General features: G+C 41.0%; 1 protein-coding gene across 5 annotated transcripts in view; it reads right to left on the reverse strand.

Moving 5' to 3' along the window:
• The window catches only part of LYPD6 (LY6/PLAUR domain containing 6), a 118,148-nt gene that overhangs the window by 29,848 nt on the left and 69,270 nt on the right, over positions 1 to 19,030 (reverse strand). The window lies entirely within an intron of this gene.

Genomic DNA, 19,030 nt, shown 5'->3' on the forward strand with positions numbered 1-19,030 from the left:
AAGAAAGAAAGAAAGAAAGAAAGGAAAGAAAGAAAGAAAGAAAGAAAGAAAGAAAGAAAGAAAGAAAGAAAGAAAGAAAGAAAGAAAGAAAGAAAGAAATGTAGGTAAATTGGCCTCTCCCAAAACAAAGTATCTTTGCTGCTCAAAATCTTAACATAACTAACAATACTGGCCAGGTGCTATTGAAGCCCTTTCCATGTATCAATTAATTCCCCCATCAATCCTATGCGGTAGGCACTATTACCATCCCATTTTGAGTAAACTGAAATCCAGCAAAGAGAGGAATTGGTTCAAACCAAGACAGTCTGGCCACTGAATCCACATTCGTAAATGCTAGGTGTTATTCTGTTCTTCCAATGACTGATTCAAGGTGTATAGTCTTAGACTAATAAAATGAGGTAAAAGTATCACTGTAGGACTAACCAGTCATCATTGTGTCCTTCATTCTGGTTCTGTCCTTTTCAATTAAAATCCAGAGCAGTAAAATCTTTTACTATGGTTGAACTGTCCAGCTTACTAAGAATGTAGATATATATCTTAATTTATATGTGCTATTTGCTTGCCATCTTACTGCTTTCCTATAGAATCTGTTCCTCATGTTCTACTCTTTTGTAAATACCATCGTTCTATTGCCCACACAAGGGGTCATGTTAGTCACTTTATTTTATTTTATTTTATTTTAAACATTTTATTTATTTGAGAGAGAGAGAGAATGAGAGATAGAAAGCACAAGAGGGAAGAGGGTCAGAGGGAGAAGCAGACTCCCTGCTGAGCAGGGAGCCCGATGCGGGACTCGATCCCGGGACTCCAGGATCATGACCTGAGCCGAAGGCAGTCGCTTAACCAACTGAGCCACCCAGGCACCCGATAGTCACTTTATTTTAAAGTGGCAGAAAAAAACCACCAGTTGGGTGTTTTTTTTACAATTTTAATATGAATATTCAATGAGATTTTTTAAAAAGCATAACAATTCAATGAGATTTTTTAAAATATTCAATGAGATTTTTTAAAAAGTATGACAAAATAAATGTCTAATTATTTTGTCAAAATAAATAAATCAAGAGTAAATACATTATAAAACAAAATCAATAAGGAAAACCAATATGGACTAATCAGATATTAATTAATATTTATCAAAGCAGGATAGAAAGTATAAAAATGAATACAGAAACTAGAACATTCTAAGGAGCTCAGAAATAGACACAGCTATTGACATGATGTAAGTAATTTCTCAAAATTATAGAACAGGAAAATATTAACTGAATAGTATTCTGATAACTTAATTAAAAACTGGGAAGATGAACCAAAACCAAACAATGCACAATACACTCATATTAACTCCAGATGGATTGATACATTCATTATTTTTTAAAAACAGGCAAACTATTAGGAAATAAGATTGGAACTCTTATCACCCGGTAGCAGCTTGATGATGCCAGGCTTGCCAATTTCATGCTTACTCCCCATCTTCTGTTTACATTTGGTTCCCCAGGCGAACATGGATTCGAGAAGGGAATGAGCTGCTTGTTCCCTTAATAAGTGTGACTGCCAGGCACTGTGCTAGGCACTAGTTTGAAAAATATGATGAGGCAAAAAACAAATATTAACGGTATTTTTCGTTTGCCAGGTGACAGAGACAAACATAATCTCCTCTTCAATGAATGCAGCGGTGCTTCATTTTATTCATTTTACACGCACTCTGGCCAGCTGGGATTACAGCTGAGGAATGAATCTGCTCTACTTCAGCAGCAACCCCCCCCCACGCCCCCTGGCTCCTTACAGTCTGCAGCCCCAGCCCAGGGTGAGGGGGATGGCCACGAAACCTATCTGGTTTTCTTTCAATACAACCTAACATTAAATATCAACTAGCTGCCAACCTAAGTTCTTTGTAATGTGAAACTTGCTGGCAGCACCAGTACTTCACATGCACCAAACAATGCAAGCGGCATGATTTTATTAAAGCATCCCTCAAGCACAGTATTCCTTCCGGTTACTGATTGAAAGATCTCCCTCTGCACAGTACTTGCACTAAGCAGTATGCATTAGTTAACGTCACCGGAAATGAAATGTACCCAGTCCCAAATCTTCACTGAACAGCACGGGTGTATGACTATGTGTGAGTAATGGACAGAGATATTGGCTAGACACCTGGATTTGAAACCTCGCTCCAACATTTTCTTGCTGTGCAACCTTAAGCCAGTTACTTAATCACTCTGTGCCTCAGTTTTCTCATCTGCAAAATGAGGATCATAATACTACCTACCTCAAAAATTTCTTATGAGAATGAGGTAACAGAGTAAAGCACTAATAACAGTGTCTGTCACACAAGAAATACTGTGTAATATTTCCCAATATTTTTACTACTATCATTTTGTTCAAAATATAGCTTTAAAGTCAATGTAGTTTTCTAAGTCAAGGTAACTATGATGTAAATGTTGTGTTCTAAGTGAAAGAGAATATGGTGCCGTGAATCTGGGTTCAACACACAACTCCCTTTCCTTAAATCAGAAAAAATATAGCAATTTCCAGAACTACTGGAAATCCGCGCATCTCTTTCAGCCCAACATCTGCTCCATGGCTAGCCAGGCAGGGACAAAGCAGGTGGGAGACAGGGGGAGGATACTTCCTGCCATGGACATTTTCATATTGCCGAGGCTCCTGCAGACCCAGGTGGGTCCTGCAGACCCGGACTCCTGCCATCCCTCAGCAAGCAAGCAAACAGATGGGTGATGCCTGTCTACACTCTCCCTGTGTCGCCCCCAAGCTACTCTGTAAGGCCTGTGTTCCATCTCCATGACTTTTACACATCTGCGTTAGATTTTACTTGTGTAGAAGATGTTGAGAGAGCACAGGTCATGAGCACACCATCTTATATCCCTTTGAAGGCGCATATCTCTGTGGATGTGTCCTCACACATGTGCTTAATGTAGAATTTCCGAATTCTTAAAGTAGCTGAAATTTTATGACCCCAACACGTTTTGCTCATGAAATTGTTCCTTCTTTAGAAAAAAAGGAAATCTGTATTTTCTAAGCTTATATATGATTAGAAGAAGAACTGAAAGGCTAGACACCAAAATGGTTTAGGATTTCTGATAATTTTAATGGTCTTTTTTTGCTTCATTTGTAGGCTCAAAAATTTCTAATCAGCATGTATTACTTCAGTAGAGTGTTTTTGTATATTCATAATATTGTACCACCCATCCCCTAGTCCAGAACATTTCCATCACCCCTCCAGAACTCTTGTACCATTAGCAGCCACTCCCAATTCCCTTCTCTCCCTAACCCCTGCAACCACTGATCTACTTTCTGTCTTTATGGATTTGCCTACTAGGAACATTTTGTGTCAACAGAATCATACAACATTTAGCCTCTCGCGTCTGGCTTCTTTCAGTTGGTATAATGTTTCTAAGAGTCATCCATGTGGTAGCATGAATGGGTACATCATTCCTTTTTGCAGCTGAATAATTTCATGATATGGATATAACACATTTGTTTATCCATTCATCGGTTCGTGGACATTTGGGTGGCTTCCACTTTTTGACTACTGGAAATAATTTTGCTCTAACACCCATGTTCACACTTTCATGTGAACATATGTCTTCACTTTTCTTGGGTATAGACCAAGAGTGGGATTGCAGGGTTTTATGGTAACTCTGGGTTTAACTTTTTGAGGAACTGCCAAAGTTTTCCACTGTGGCTGCACCATTTTACATTCTCATCGGCAAAATATCTGTGTTCCAATTTCTCCATATCCTCACCAACCCTTATTTTCATTAATTTTTTCATTATAGACTAGTGAGTGTGAAGTAGTATCTCATTGTGATTTTGATTTGCTTTTCCCAAGTGATATGATGCTGAACATCTTTTCATGTGCTTACTGGCCATTTGTAGATCTTCTTGGAAGTAACGTCAATTCAAATCCTCTGCTCATTTTTTAATGGGTTATTGTCTTTTTATTGTTGAGTTAAAAGAGTTCTTTCTATATTCTGGACTCTGGACACTTTTCAGATATATGATTTGCAAATATTTTCTCCTTTTCTCTGTGTTGACTTTTCACTTTGTTAATCAATGTGTGGGCTTCATCAAAATTTTAATTTTGATGAAGCCCACACATTGCTTTTTATACATCTAGATTTTGTTCCCTTACACAAGTCAAGCCCAACATAGCACCAAGAAAAAAAATCTGCATACAATGCACTGTAAAAGAACTTGTTTACTTTGGGTAGCCAGGGCTATATTTTCCACCTGTCTTTCCTATAAGAAAAACAGAATGGGCAGAACTATTTATTAATATCACCACCAACTGCTTACATTCCTGCAGTAAATCATGAAACACTACTCACTCTATTAGTATATTCTGGGAACTAAAATAGGAAAGATGAGTTACATGCATTCACAATTAGTCTAACCATTACTGAAATATGGGCTCTGCTGAGGGGGATGTATTTTTCTGTACAGATTCTCACTAGGCAATGAAGCTTTAATCCCTAAGCCTCCTAGATATGATGCTAGACATGCTCAGATAATATGAAGGGTCTTTTCTAGGACCTTGACGTTTTTCTCTGGAGGCCACTGTGCCTTTGGACTGTCCTAGACATTTAGAAAAGATGTTGCATTTCCATTTTATGTGCTGCTATTTGAATACGCACTGAGGACCCCATCCCTGACTATGGTTCTCTTTATGAAGAAGTATACTCTCATTTTCACAGCTCTGTGACCTTTCATTTGTTATTTATGAGCTTTTGCAAATCTAATACCACTCTGACAGATTTCATTTGTGCTCTAAATTACCTTTGCATGAGTTACTCAACTACCAGTTTTATTCCAATGGATTACTTGCTACATTCTGAAACAGAAAAAAAAAATTAGTTCGAGATCTGTTTGACTTCCTCCATTGGGAGAAAGTTGAAAAGAGTTGCATTCTGATTTTTTACTCCATGGTAATACTTGGTATAAAGGAGGATTTCTAATACTGGTCAGGGAGGCAAAGTGATAGACCCATAACCCAGGTCAAGTTTTACAAATCCATACCCTAATTGCTATTTCATATACAGTCCATAAAATAAGACATTCCCAACTCCTTAACTGGTCACTAAGACAATTAAGCACTTCTGGAAGCTACATTACTGAGGTACCAGTTACCAAATGACAACACCTCAGTATTAAATCAATATACAAGCAACTGTGAAGTAGAGAAGTAATGCAAATCTTAGGATTTTCCAGTGCTATTCATGTTGAAGTTTGAAATGCCTAATATGAGAACAAAATGAAATTCTGAAGCCTGAAAGATCATGAGAAATCTTGACTTCATTTTAGGTATGTATAATCTAGGCCTGGTGGTGCCTTAATGACTTGAGAAAGTTAATCCAGCTCCCAAAAGTACAATAAAAGACATGTCTTCACAAAACTAAGACTACTTACATATATCATCTCGACTATAGTAACTTCTCACAATGTGAAAATTGCTTATAACATGGTGGTGGTTTACAAATATGCCTTCAAGTTCATTGGCATGTCTCCATTGAGAGATAGGGTCTACATCCTCTCCCCAACCTTATAGACCAGTTGACCAGAGAATGGTGGAAATAACACTCTGTGGCCTTGGAAGCTAGGTCATAGAAGGTACTTCAACTTACACCCAGTGTTTTGGAGCACTCAGCCATGTAAGCAATCTGAGTGCTTTGAGTGCCATGATGTGAGGAAGCTCAAGTAGTCCACACAGAGCTCCTGAGACTTTGTGAAGAGACAGTGCCGCCCTGCTAGCCCCCAGCTGCTCCCCGCTCACTGCTTGCTCCCTTCTAGCTCCAGCACGGTCTGATTACAACTGCATGAAGACTCCAAGTGAGACCTGCCTAGCCAAGCCCTTCCTACTTCCTGACCCACATAAACAATGAGAGAGAAATAAAATGATGCTACTACATTTTGTGGTGATTGGTTATGTAACAGTAGATATCTGGAATATGAGGAACTGGAGCAAGAGGGCTAACTAGGAATTGTAACGCCACTCATAAAGATAATCCCATTTTTCACATTGGTGGCAAGGTATAGAAATCCAAATCAAACAGGCTGCAACCAAAATGGGGGTAGGGGGAGAAGGGGAAGAATTTTACTTTCTCATCTGACAGTCCAGATTGGACATGGCTGGACTTTTAATCCTCTTTTCAGGAACTTCTCACCCTCAACTCTATTCCTCTCATTTGCCTTTATTCTCATTCAGGTCTTTCCACACTATGGCCACCAGCAGCTTCAGAAGCATTCCCAGACTTTTTCCCAACTGTTTCAGGGAAAAAAAAGGGGGGGGGTGATCCACCCTTGGACCACAACTGGCCAGGGGAATGTGGCATTCCAACTGGCCAGAGCTGGGTCATTAGCATGTCTCTTGGACAAACACATAGTGTCAACTTCATGTAAATCACATGGTTTGAGAATAGGGGAGGTATTGGTTTCCCAAAAGAAAATCTAGGTATTGTCATGTGAAGAAAAAGAACTGAATGCTGGCCCAGCAAAATCACACAGACATCCCTAAAATTAACAACACTAACTTCTAGTAACCTCATTAACCTGAAAGTGCAAAATGAAGCTAATGATGGCTCAAATGAGTATTTCTGCAAATGCCAGAAGGTGGGGAAGTTACCTGTTGGCATGATTTCCTCCTCTTAAAATAGAATGCCATGCCATCACAACTTTACAAATCAAAACATAAGGCACCCCCAATAAACATTTTTGCCCAAGTTAGTTTGAGACGGCTTTCTGCCCCTTGCAACCAGGAGCTCTGACCAATTCAAGAGTCTTCTAAAAGAGGTCAGCCACCAGCTTAAATTTTTCTTTGTAACATATATGCTTTTAACATTAATACTTCTTTAAGGCTTATCAACAAAAAGGTTAGAGTTGGTTTTAAAAAATGTCAATAACAGGGGTGCCTGGGTGGCTCAGTTGGTTAAGCATCTCACTCTTGATCTCAGCTCAGGTCTTGATCTCAGGGCCATGTGTTCAAGCCCTGCATTGGGCTCCATGCTGGGTGTAGAGCCAACTTTTAAGAAAAAGTTTTAAAAAATGTCAATTATAGAGAACTACTCAGAGATTACCTCTTTCAGACCTCATAGACACGATGTTTCATTTCCATAAGTTATAGGGAGGTATATGATCAAATTCCAATATGAATTGAAGATCTACTTGCATAAAAATCAATGCTTTTAAAAAAATGTGTACTTCTTTTTCTGGAACCCCTTGGCAAGGCTAGAGTTATAGGGAAAAGCTGCCTTTGTACCTTTCCCCAATTTGATTTAAAGGTCAATTGCATCAAAAATGCTTTAATTCCTGAAGGATAAATGATGTCTGGCCAAGTATGCCCAGCAGTATATTCACATCTCTAAAATATGTTATATTAAGTCTCTTCTGCTTGTTGGCTGTTTGCTTGTTTGCTTCCTCAATCAATTTGAAGTTTCTAGAGAACTGATGAGAAGGCATTTTGAAGTACAAACAGCCACAAGGGGATGGAGTCAAAGAACTCTCCAGGCTGGAATGGAACACTAGGTACATTTCAGTTCCAGCCTGCCATTTTTTACTTGCCTGGAAGGGAGTAGTGGTTTGGAGAAATTTTTGCTTCAGTGTCTTCTGTTAAATGCTTCCATATGATCATGAAGGTTGTATTTTCAGGGAATTTTCATCCTAGAGACCCTCAAAAAAACTTGGAAGTTCAAAATGTTTGAAAATATTATTATTAATTCTCATTTTCAACTTATTAACAATCACTTAACCTAATCTTGATTCTCACCCAGGACCGAGAAGAACCAATCCACATTAAATATTATTTCCTATTTTGCATGGAATAGGGTTTTGCCCATGGTTCCAAGAATCCTAACCAAGTTTTTGTCCAAAGGCCTTGAAAGTTGTTTCCAGTTAGCCATTTATAACTCAAGTTCAAGAAAACTGTAGTTGCTAGTTTTATAGGTATGGAGATCCCGTTCCAAATTTCTTATAGGGTAGGAGAGCCAGCCTGTACTCGCTCTTCTTGTGGGGAAAACGAAAAAAAATAGAATCAAATGGCCAACATCAAAACAGTGGCTTTGGTAAAAATTCTATGGCTATCGTTTTTCAAATCACTGGGTTCCTTAGTAGCTAAGTACTAAATCTTAACCAGTTTTTCTCATTTAATAAAGAATACGTTTCCAAAAACAAATCTATCCATGCACTCATGCTCTGAATTTCTGATCAACCAATACCTTGAGCTACACACAACCTGTCTCCTGAGAGTGCAAAGACCATTACGTTTTCACTTTGGTGGAACGGCACTGGGGTCTGTGAAAACTCACAGTCCAAACTATAATTTGACTATTTCCTCACCCTGGGTGTGAAGGCAAAGGTATGTATCAGATGACCTCCTGACTCAGTATCACTGAGGTGTGAATTCTTCCTTTGTAGTGCACCATCTTCATTTACAAGCCTCCATAAATAATGGTTATTAAAGAAGTCTATTATTGTAGCAAAACAGAATATAATAAGATTTTACATAGTAGTATTCATCCAGGCAGAAAAAGATGTAGGAGTTATTAATAAAAGAAGGTTGTCCTTGATAATAGGAACTTTTTATTCTTGCATCTAAATTAACTCCCTTCTTAGAGAAAAAATACTGAGTAGCTTCTTGTGGATGAGGAAATGCAGGCATCTAAGTAGACCCCACTCCCTGACTCCCTGACTGCTGATTCTGAAAGAGCCACATGAGATTTCTCTATTCCTCTCCCCTCCTCATTACTGAGTTTTCCTATCTCTGTTCCCCAGTTGTCCTCCTTGTTCATTATCTTACTAGCTCATTCGTTCATTCATCATCCTCTACGGGGCAGGTACACAGATAGCCCCATATCTGTTATACATGGTGTCATTAAGAATGCCAGCTGAATCCTCAAATTATTGGACCCTGTAACTAAAAACACTGATGTAATTCTTAAAAATCCCCTTTGGGTTGCTACGTACATGGGAGGAAACAATGATCTGCCTCATATGCAAGGGAGAGGTGATACATCGTTGAGTCATTTAGTCAAGAGTGATCACGGGGCGATGCTGACCTCCTGTCCTTACAACCAAGGCCGCCCGTTTGCAAGATGCCAGGTGGAAGAGCCAGGTAACACAGTGACTGCACCAGCCCTCCACGGACCCTCAGGAGGTCACCAGGTGTCCCCAACAACACCCAACCTGAGGGCCACAGTCCTTGCTATCAACCAGGGCAGCTTATCTGGAAGAAGGAAGAAAGGGAGAAGTGGAGACAGGGATGACCCATTACATTTTATAGAGACCCAGTTAACATCTAGGTTCATATGATTTATCAAATAATTACACTAGTAAGAAGACACTGGAAATAAGAGGGATTAGCGGAAACAAAAGATGTTAAAATTCCCAAGTATCACAGCCAGAGGTGGATGTAGCATGTAGTGAAGGGTAAGCTTCAGGGTCCCTGATTAGAGGGGCCCCTGCCAAGGCCCTGTTCTTCATTTTAGGATTATTAATTCATGAATCCTTTTCCTTAAGGACCTCCTCCCTAAAAACCTGGATCAGCCACCCCTGGCCACAGTAGTCGCAAAAACAATTTTTGTTATGAGTAATAACATTCTTGCTTTTTCTCTGAAAGGGGTTAGGTTAATAAACAGAAATACATGCTGTTATTCTACTCTCATGGAAAAGGAAAAAAAAAAAAAGTAGATAAGACAGCATATTAACAAAGGTCAGCCTCCAAACTGGGAAAGTGGAATTATAGCTAAAGGAAACAATCCACCAACCAAATAAGTCCATCCCTCTGGGACCCCCTCCAGCACTGCCCATGAGCAAATCTCCCAGCGCCACTGAATAGAGAAAGAATGTAGGGCGCCCCTAAGGCAAAGGAGAAATTAGGGCTAAGAGAAAACCCCAACCTTTAGATAACACGTGTTTTTTGTTTTGTTTTGTTTTGTTTTGTTTTGTTTTTTTAACTATTTTTAAGAAGGGCCAAAGAAACCACTTCATCTTATCGCTGGACTGGAAAGGGGGCCGCCGTAAGGAAAGCAACAAGATCACACCCAGCAGTCTGGACAGCGCTGCTCAGGCCCCAGGTGACCAAGAGAAAGGGCATTAAGTCCCAGCTCCAGAGTCAGGCAATCCAGACCCTTTTACCCACCTCCTAGGATTACTGTGAGAACAAACAGATAATGCCTGCAAAGACTGGGGAGCACGGGCTCTGGAGCCAGGCCAGGCTATAATTCTGACTCTGCCACTGATAGCTGTGTAACCTTGGGCCGGTTTCTTAATCCCTGAGTCTCAGTTTCTTCATGTGCAAAATAGGGGCAATCATACCCCCTATGCCACAGGGCCCTCAGGAGGACTAAAGGAGTTAATACACATAAAGCACTCTGAACCATATCTGGCACATCCTGCCAGCTAAGATCATTCTCAAAATCAGCCCCGAGTGTCCTAACAAGGCATCGGGTTACTATTTGGGCCAAGATGCTGGCTCAGAACCCTCTGCTCCCCAGTCCAGGAAAGAGTCCTCTATGGACTACTGTGTTCTATTAGGGGAAATCCAAAACCCAGGTTGCTTGCCAGATTTTCTAGCTGATCCCAACTAAGAGTAGCACCCTCAGGTAAGGACAAAAACACAGGGCAAGTGAATTAAGTGAGGCAGATAGGGAAGGCCTAAGACAGGGATTTCTCAAATTTGAAAAATGTTTTCTCCTTTAAAGAGAAAAAAAGTCTCACAGATAGAATCTCATCATTCTTACTCTCAACTAATTAATCCTAATTATAATAATTATAATGCTTTCCTACATATACACAGATAGAAAACTAGGGCTAAGCTCCTTTGCTTAAAACCCACGTAATAGCTTTACAGTTAAACAAAATTACGAAATATAAATAAAATTACATTCAAATTAAATGCACTAATGAAATAAAATGGAAAATAACAGTAATGACTAGCATTTACTGAGCACTTACTATAGGGCTGAACAGTATAAAATCATTACTATTTGATCATTTTTGACCTACAAAAATGGCAGTCTTATATGGTTCAACCCACCATGTGCAAGACACCCTCTGAGTGCTTCCTTTAATCCCCACAGCACTGTTAAGTATGCACTATTATTACCCCATTTTACAGAGGAGAAAACTGGGGCATCCAGAAATGAAAACACACATTTTTAAATCTTCCACATAACTGGCAGGTGCCCAGGAGGGAGCAGACACTACTTGGGGAAGCCCCGACCAAGGAGGCATACAGCACCTGGGGTGATGGAGGAAGAGCCAGACCCAGAAAAGTTTTGGGGCAGCCAGTGAGCACAAGAAGGACACCAAGATGGGGATGCTGGAGCACAGGGGCCGCCCACACAAGACCACCTTGACTGGGTGCCCTTTTGTGGGGTGTTCTGGGTGGAGCAGAAAGAGGGCTTTGTTGGGTGGGACTCCGAGGGAGGTTCTGGCCCTCCTCAGGGAGCAAGAGTCGTGGTGCAAACCTGGAGAGAGGAGGTGCGGGGGAAAGACAGGAGAACAGAGGGTAAGGAAGAGAGAAGGGGGTTGTCAAAGAAGGGCCAAGATTTCCAAATTTGATGCACATTAGTATCAGCTGGGATCCTGACATACGACTGACGTGGCTCTCACGCATTACAGGTTCATTGGTGTGGGGTGTGACTTCAGTAGTGAGGCTCAGAAAATCCCTCCAGGTGATTCTCACATGCGGCAATGTTTGGGAAGCTTTATCTTACTTTTGCAAGTGCTGGTGGAAGGAAACAGCTCTGAGGTGCACTCCGTTCATCCAGGGCAGCAGTAAACCAGGCTGAAAGTTCCCCAGAGCACTCAATTAAGGAACTAGTAAGCAGTCCAAAATAATCAGTGTTATGTACACCGCTAGGTCTCCTCTCTCTATCCTTCCTGGGCTCCTCAGAGTACCCAGGAAAGGAAATGAGCGGGCTGTGGTCTATAAAATGACCACAGCTTCCAAGCTGGTTTCTCTAATGCTCTGGCTCCAAACCTGACAGGCTTCTGTTGGCCACTTTGGTAATGACTTCCCCAAAGTGGTTTTCTTCCTCTTGATGAAGTGACTGTCCCATGTTGCTCTTGAAAGACTCAAGGGTGAAGTGCACTCCCCCTTTCCAACCCAGCACACTTAATTTTACAACAAAAGAGAAAATGTCTTGAGGCCTCTCCTGGGACAAATAAATGCTTACAACCATTACTCTTCAGGTAGCCAGAGAGAAGGATGCGTTTTGAGAAAGGAAACAAATAGGCCAACATTTTCAGAGGCAGCATGGAGTGTCGGGAGGAGAATGGCTTTTGCAGACTGCAGACTTGAGCTTGAACTCTTGCTCTGCTACAAACAGCCATGTGAACTCGAGCACTAAACTCCCTGTGGCTCGGTCTCCTTGTCTGCTCTGACACACGGGGATGCCTTCAATTCATCAGGACCCCCACACCGCCATTTCCACTTGTGAGTGAATACGATTGCAAAGCTAAGCCTTGATCAAGAAGGTACCCCCTCCATCCCTTTAGAGGCGGCAAATTTTCCACCTTTACTGACTTTCTAGTCACTCATTCTGATGTTATTCATAGAAGGAAAGCTGGGCTGAGAGTAAAGCTAAAAGAAAAGAATCGTTGTTGGGAATAAACAGGAAAGGTAGTAATACATTAAATGTATACATTTCATGCTGTAAGTTAGAATAACATAGTTCTGATATCAAAACCATGTTATTTATGCAGTTGCATTGGATCCTGCCAGGTCTTTTTCATAGAGGTTACAAAACAAAAACAAAAACATGCATATATCATAGAAAATAATCCTACAAGAGACAAAGGAACTGAATCAAAGATCTTAAAAGGATTGGGATTTGATACAGGATGACTTGTTGCTCCAGTTCCTGTTTTCATGCATCTAATGATCTGGAGTTTCTGGCCAGCCTGTGTGTGCACAGGAGTATAGTCAGTAGTGAGGATAAATGCTACAGTGGTTCTATGTACACAGCAAACTTACGGGTTTAAACCCACACTGTCCGTTAGGTCTTTCTGCAATGACAGAATGTTCTACATTGGCACTGTCCAATCTGGGGGCCACTAGCCACATGTGGCTATTGAGCGGTGGACATATGTGACTGAGGAACTGAATTTAACTTTACTTAACTGTGATTTAAACGAAATAGACATATGAACATTGGCTACAGTTCTGGATAGTGGAGTTCTACGTTAATGATAAGTAAATGGAAAACAGTCAAACTTGTGATCTGAGGACCAATTAGGGCTAGGGTGAAGTAGCATGATTATTACCCAGCTAAATACCAACACATCAGTGTTAATTAAATCAAGTCAGAAAACATCATGCAACTGCTTCTATGGAAGGTACTCTTGGCCTGCTCATCAGTGCTGGGGTAAAAGGGGGTAAAAAGGAAATGAACTAGGGGTGCCTGGGTGGCTCGGTTGTTAAGCGTCTGACTTCAGCTCAGATCATGATCTTAGGGTCCTGGGACGGAGTCCCACATGGGCTCCCTGCTCCACGGGAAGCCTGCTTCTCCCTCTCCCACTACCACTGCTTGTGTTCCCTCTCTCTCTGTGTCTCTCTCTGTCAAGTAAATAAATAAAATCTTTAAAAGAAAAAAAAAAAGGAAATGAACTAGACTGAGGTATCATTTTGCAGAAGTTCCACAAAGAACCACTCCACCCCCACCTTTATTTTGTTTTTAGTTGATGCCTGAAAATGTTAGCATATTATATGTGAAAGAATCATCCTATATGCTTCACTTCTTCATTACTTTTTAAATATTTTATTTATTTGAGACAGAAAGAGAGAGAGCATGAGCGGTGGGGAGGGGCAGAGGAAGAAGTAGAGCCGGGAGCCCAAACGGGGCTTGATCCCAATGAGGGGCTCAATCCCAAACCCTGGAATCATGACCTGAGCCAAAGGCAGACGCTTAACTGACTGAGCCACCCAGGCGCCCCTCCTATATGCTTCACATTTGATCTGTCATATCATCATCATAAGATAATTATCTTATGAGGTCACTATTGTTTTTTAATCCCAATTTGTATAGGTGAGTAAACTAAGGAAGAGGAGGGATAAGTCAATTGTTCCAAGGTCACCTGGGTAGAAAGCATGGGAGTGGACATTAGAATCCAGTCGTCTGGCTTCATACACCATGCTTCAAAGAGCCATCCGTAATATAGGAGTGACAGCAAATAGAAGAACTGCCTTTGAGAGGAGGCTGCTTGCTCAATGTACCCCAGCCATCCCAAGACAGTGACGCTTTAGGGGAAAGTGGTCACTTTAGCTTTGAGAAGTGTACAGGAAGCATGTGAACACTGAGCACTGAAGGAAGAGGGTGAAGAGACAGATGCAAACAGGGAAACCAGATGCTTTGGAAGACTCACTTTGCCAAACATGTTCCCCCAGGCCCTCTCTGGATCTACTGGTTTCTTTTCAAGTCATTAAAGCCAATGGCAAGACTGCAGATAGAGATGTAAAAAAGAGTGCAAATCTTGAAAGAATTAGAGGAAAGAACTGTTTCTATTATAGGTTGAGAGTCCCTAACTCAGTTTGCTTGAACTATAAAATCTTAACCTTGCAGCTCAAAATGTAGGTAATTGTCATGGGCTATCCCCTGCTTTCAATCCTCCATTATTACTCATTCCAGAGGATTCCAAATTTCTGTATTCTAAATAATGCTGTGATTAGCATCCTTGCTACTACAGCACATGGTCTATTCCCCATTATTTTCTTAGAATAAACTCAGACATGGGGAAAAAAGAAAATGAAAAGACACTGTCTTCCACTGGGTACACCAGGAAGAATGTTAGGGGTTTCCCTTCCCTGGAATTGTGTCATAAAGCTATGATGTTAAACATTTCCCGGGATCCTTTGTTTTCCTCTGCTTGCAATCAAGAGAGAAAGAGAAGAATCTCTCTTGGTCCTTCCCTCCTGCAGGACTGATTGATTAAGCCAAAATTATCAAGTCCAGGTAAAATGAGGAAACATTTGAGTTTTCCATGACAATACAACCCATCTCTTTTTACCATGAGACTTGTGAACAAGATATCTTTTCTAATCCTAATTTACACTGCAAATTCGACACCTCCCACTAATAATGCATGCTCTAAACATGGCCAAAGAAAGCATCATAAAATCCAAATTAATTACTGGTTTATTTGGGAGAATTCTTTCATGTAATAAATATTTACTGTGTCTAGTATTTATTGGGTATTCTACATTCTGGGGTTATAGAGTAAACAAAACAGATGAAAATAATATTTGATGTTCTGTCTCAATATATTTCTGGTTTATTCCAGCTCAGTATTTTTGGAAGAAGAAATTGATTCAAGAAAAATTAATATTGAGGTTCAGTTCAAGATCCAGCTGATTAAATGTAGCTCATTAACATTGTTGGTTCAGCACAGTTCAAGTTTCTTGTAGTAGTATAGGGCTTGGGGACTCTCTACTCCAAAATGAAACAACAAAAATGTAACACATGAAAATTAATTTGTTACTCACCAGATCCCAAAACCCCAGATTTGCTCTGGACATTTTTGTCTTCCTGATATGTAATATCTTCCCAGGTTTTCTGATCCTACTTACTAAATGCTTTTCAAATCAGTCCCATCTTCTTCATCATGCTTATGGCCAGAACTTCAGTTCAGGTCCTTAATTTTTGGTTGGACTGTTGCCATAGCTTCTAAACTGGTCTGCCTGTCTCCAATTTCTTTTCATTCCAATATTTCTGTCTTAGAGTTTTCAAAAACAGAGATCTGAGCATATAGTTTTACAGTTAGAAACTCTAAATGGTTCTCACTGCTTGCAGGGTATAGTTGAATTTTTTTATCAGTACATACAAGAAGGTATAGTGTTCCAGTGGGAGAACAAGAAAATAGACACCCCCAGGATTCTGCATTAAGGCCATGCCATCTGCAACACAGAAGTACACCCCTTTTGAAAAACAGCCCCTGGCATATTGCTGAGCCCTGCTAAAGACGGAATGCTTGTGTCTGTGCTAACAAGTGATCATGCATTCAGAACTGCCCGTTATAAGCTGGGTTCTATTAGACCTAATCATTCATAAAGACATTCATACCTACCAGCACCTCAGCCAGCATCATTAACTGGGGGCTTAAGAAATGCCTGATGCATAGGCATGGAATCCTGCACAACACAGCATCTAACCAGGATCTAACCAGGACCCACTTCACTGAAAGGGGGTGTGGCATTGAGCCAGAGACCATGCAGCTGGCCTCACCAGATGCTGGAATAGCCTTCTGAAGGTAAGCTGAAGCACCAGCTCAGAGGCAATACTTTGAAAGGACAGGGTGGCAGCCTCAGGAAGCAACATATACATCAGGTCAGGGTCCTCCATATGATTCTGTGCCCTGATTAGGAAGAATACATGAGTCCAAACACCAAGGGGTAAAAGCATGAGTGAGCAGTCTCTCTTACCGCCACCCCCAGTGATCCATGTGACTCTGAGCTCTGTGATATTGGAGTTCCTCATTTACAAAGGGGCACAATCTTACCAAAGGACATGGCAAGGTCCCACCGAACCACAGGTTTCAGCTCCCACCAGGGCACCTGGGACTCTTTGTATTCAAAGACCAACAGAATGCCACACTGGCAGAGATAATTGGTCCTCCATAGGAGGAAGAGGCAAGGCTACTTTTACATGATGAGGGCAAGGAGGAACATATGAAACCTAGGTGATCCTCAGAGGTGCTTCCTGGTACTCCCTTATCCCAGTGTGGTTGTGAAAACACACAGGCAGCAGTTCCAGTCCAAAAAGGGGATTATTACCAAGGTTCCAAAGCCCCCAGGAATGAAGCTTCGTGTCACACCATTAGGAAAAGCATCAAGACCTACCAAGGAGATAATCAAGGATGTGAGAAACTCAGAATGGAAATTGTAGGACGGAGAGGGTGAGTACCCATTGCAAACCCCACATCAATTGCAGCGAGGATGATATGTAATTTGTTCAACCAGCCTTCATCTTCTGAGGTTCCTCTGAGGAAAAGCAGCCCACGGGAACCACAGAGGTGCTCCTCCTTGAACTTACATAGAGAAGGAGGTCTGTGTGGCACAAAGGGCAGATTATAGCAGCCATGAGAATAAGCCTCATGATCTCTGACTGTAGGGAGCACAAATAACTTACAGCCCTAGCTGCGCTCCAAAATCCATCACCACGTTCATCCTGAGGCCACACTTCCTGCTCCTAGCCAATGAAGATGGCAGGGATACTAGAGCTGGCTCATTTTCTGGGAATACAGGAGACTCCTCTGAGAGGCGACTTTGGCTCCAGGGTGCCCCATCTTCCTTGCTAAAGTTTCTGGGAATTGCACTATAGACTAAGGCCCTCCCACCCTCCCTCCCAAGTGTCGGGCCTGTACCACTTCAGACAACTCTCCCAGCCTCCCCAGCCCATCCCCATTTCCCTCACAGGTGAGCAATAAATCTCCTACACATCTAATCCCATTTCAGCATCGGCTTCACTGTCTTCATGACCTGCCTCTACCATCTCTCCAGGCTCACCCCCTCCTTGCTCCCAGCAAGCCCCTGCCGGCTGTGCACTCTAATGAGCACTAATGAGCTAAACACTAAACACCGCTAATGAGCATGCTACTTTCTGCATCCAAGCCTAGGAAAATCTACAGGATTCCCTCTGTCTAGAATGCCCTACCCCCTTTGCTTTCTCTCCGGGGACTGAGGTTTGGCAGCCAATATAAGCAGCACACTTTGGCCTGGCCCTGTTTTCACTACTTCTGTTTTTGCATGACCAGTTCAAGGGGATCTGCCCGGCTACAGAGTGCAGCTTCCTTCCTACCATTTACCAAGTTGTAGGGCTCCATATATTTATCCTTTATGGTACACATCCCACAAGGTATCACAATCCCACTAGACAGCTTAGTGAGGCAAGATCTGTTGAGTTTTCAAAAAACCTTAGAAATCCAGATCTTTATTGTGAGATGGCTGCATTTTAAAGGTTATAAACTGATTCCAAATTTAAACAAAACCCAACAAGAGGTCACACAAAGACTATCCCCTGACTGCTATGGTTACACTGGCAGTGGCCGTCCACCCCTCTTAAACACGCTAACGACCTCGACCATAATCCTTACGCATGCACCCCGTAGGGCTGAATGCTGGAGGCTCAGCGCACAGTGATCTCTAAGAGCAGCAGCACTCTCTTAAGGAACGTCACCATTACATTTTAGATTTTTTCTTCTTAGTTCATGAAGTATTTCATAACCCCATGCTACCGCAGACTGTATCAACCTCCAAAGAGACAACTAATACATTATCTTGTTCAACAAATAGTTGAGGACCTAACATGGGCCAAACCCTGTGCTATGTCCAGAGGCTAAGATCTGAATAATCAAGCTTCTGAGAGAGTCATAATTAAGTAGGAGACAGAAATGTAGAAGGTACAATGTTACGTTATTTGAGAAGATTTTATTAATATATTTATTCTCTACTGAAGGCAAATATTTTGATTTCTCAAAGAACATTAATATCTTTCAAACAAAAAATAAAACTATATATATATTTTCAAGAAACACCTTATTGTTTTATAAAATATTGCTTATTTTAAAAATATATATATATTTGTTTCTTATATGTATATATAAGAAACACCTTATTGTTTTACAAAATATTGCTTATTTTCAAAATATATATATATAATTTCAAGAAACACCTTAAACCGTAACTTGGCTATTTGGAAGATTTTAATGGATGAGAAATCTTTTCATTATAAAGTTGTAGAAACAAAGAATTTATAAAATATAAATAGTAAGCATTTAAAAATATTAATAAATACGTTTATAGCAGCAATGTCCACAATAGCCCAACTATGGAAAGAGCCAAGATGTTCATCGACAGATGAATGGATAAAGAAGATGTGACACACACACACACACACACACACACACACACACACACACACACACACACACACTGGAATATTATGCAGCCATCAAAAAGACTGAAATCTTGCCATTTGTAATGACGTGGATGGAACTGGAGGGTATTATGCTGAGTGAAATAAGTCAA

Source organism: Callorhinus ursinus, unplaced genomic scaffold (genome assembly GCF_003265705.2).
Source record: "Callorhinus ursinus isolate GAN/ISIS: 27379988/994484 unplaced genomic scaffold, GSC_fseal_2.0 scaffold2, whole genome shotgun sequence".
NCBI classification, from domain to species: Eukaryota; Metazoa; Chordata; class Mammalia; order Carnivora; family Otariidae; genus Callorhinus; species Callorhinus ursinus.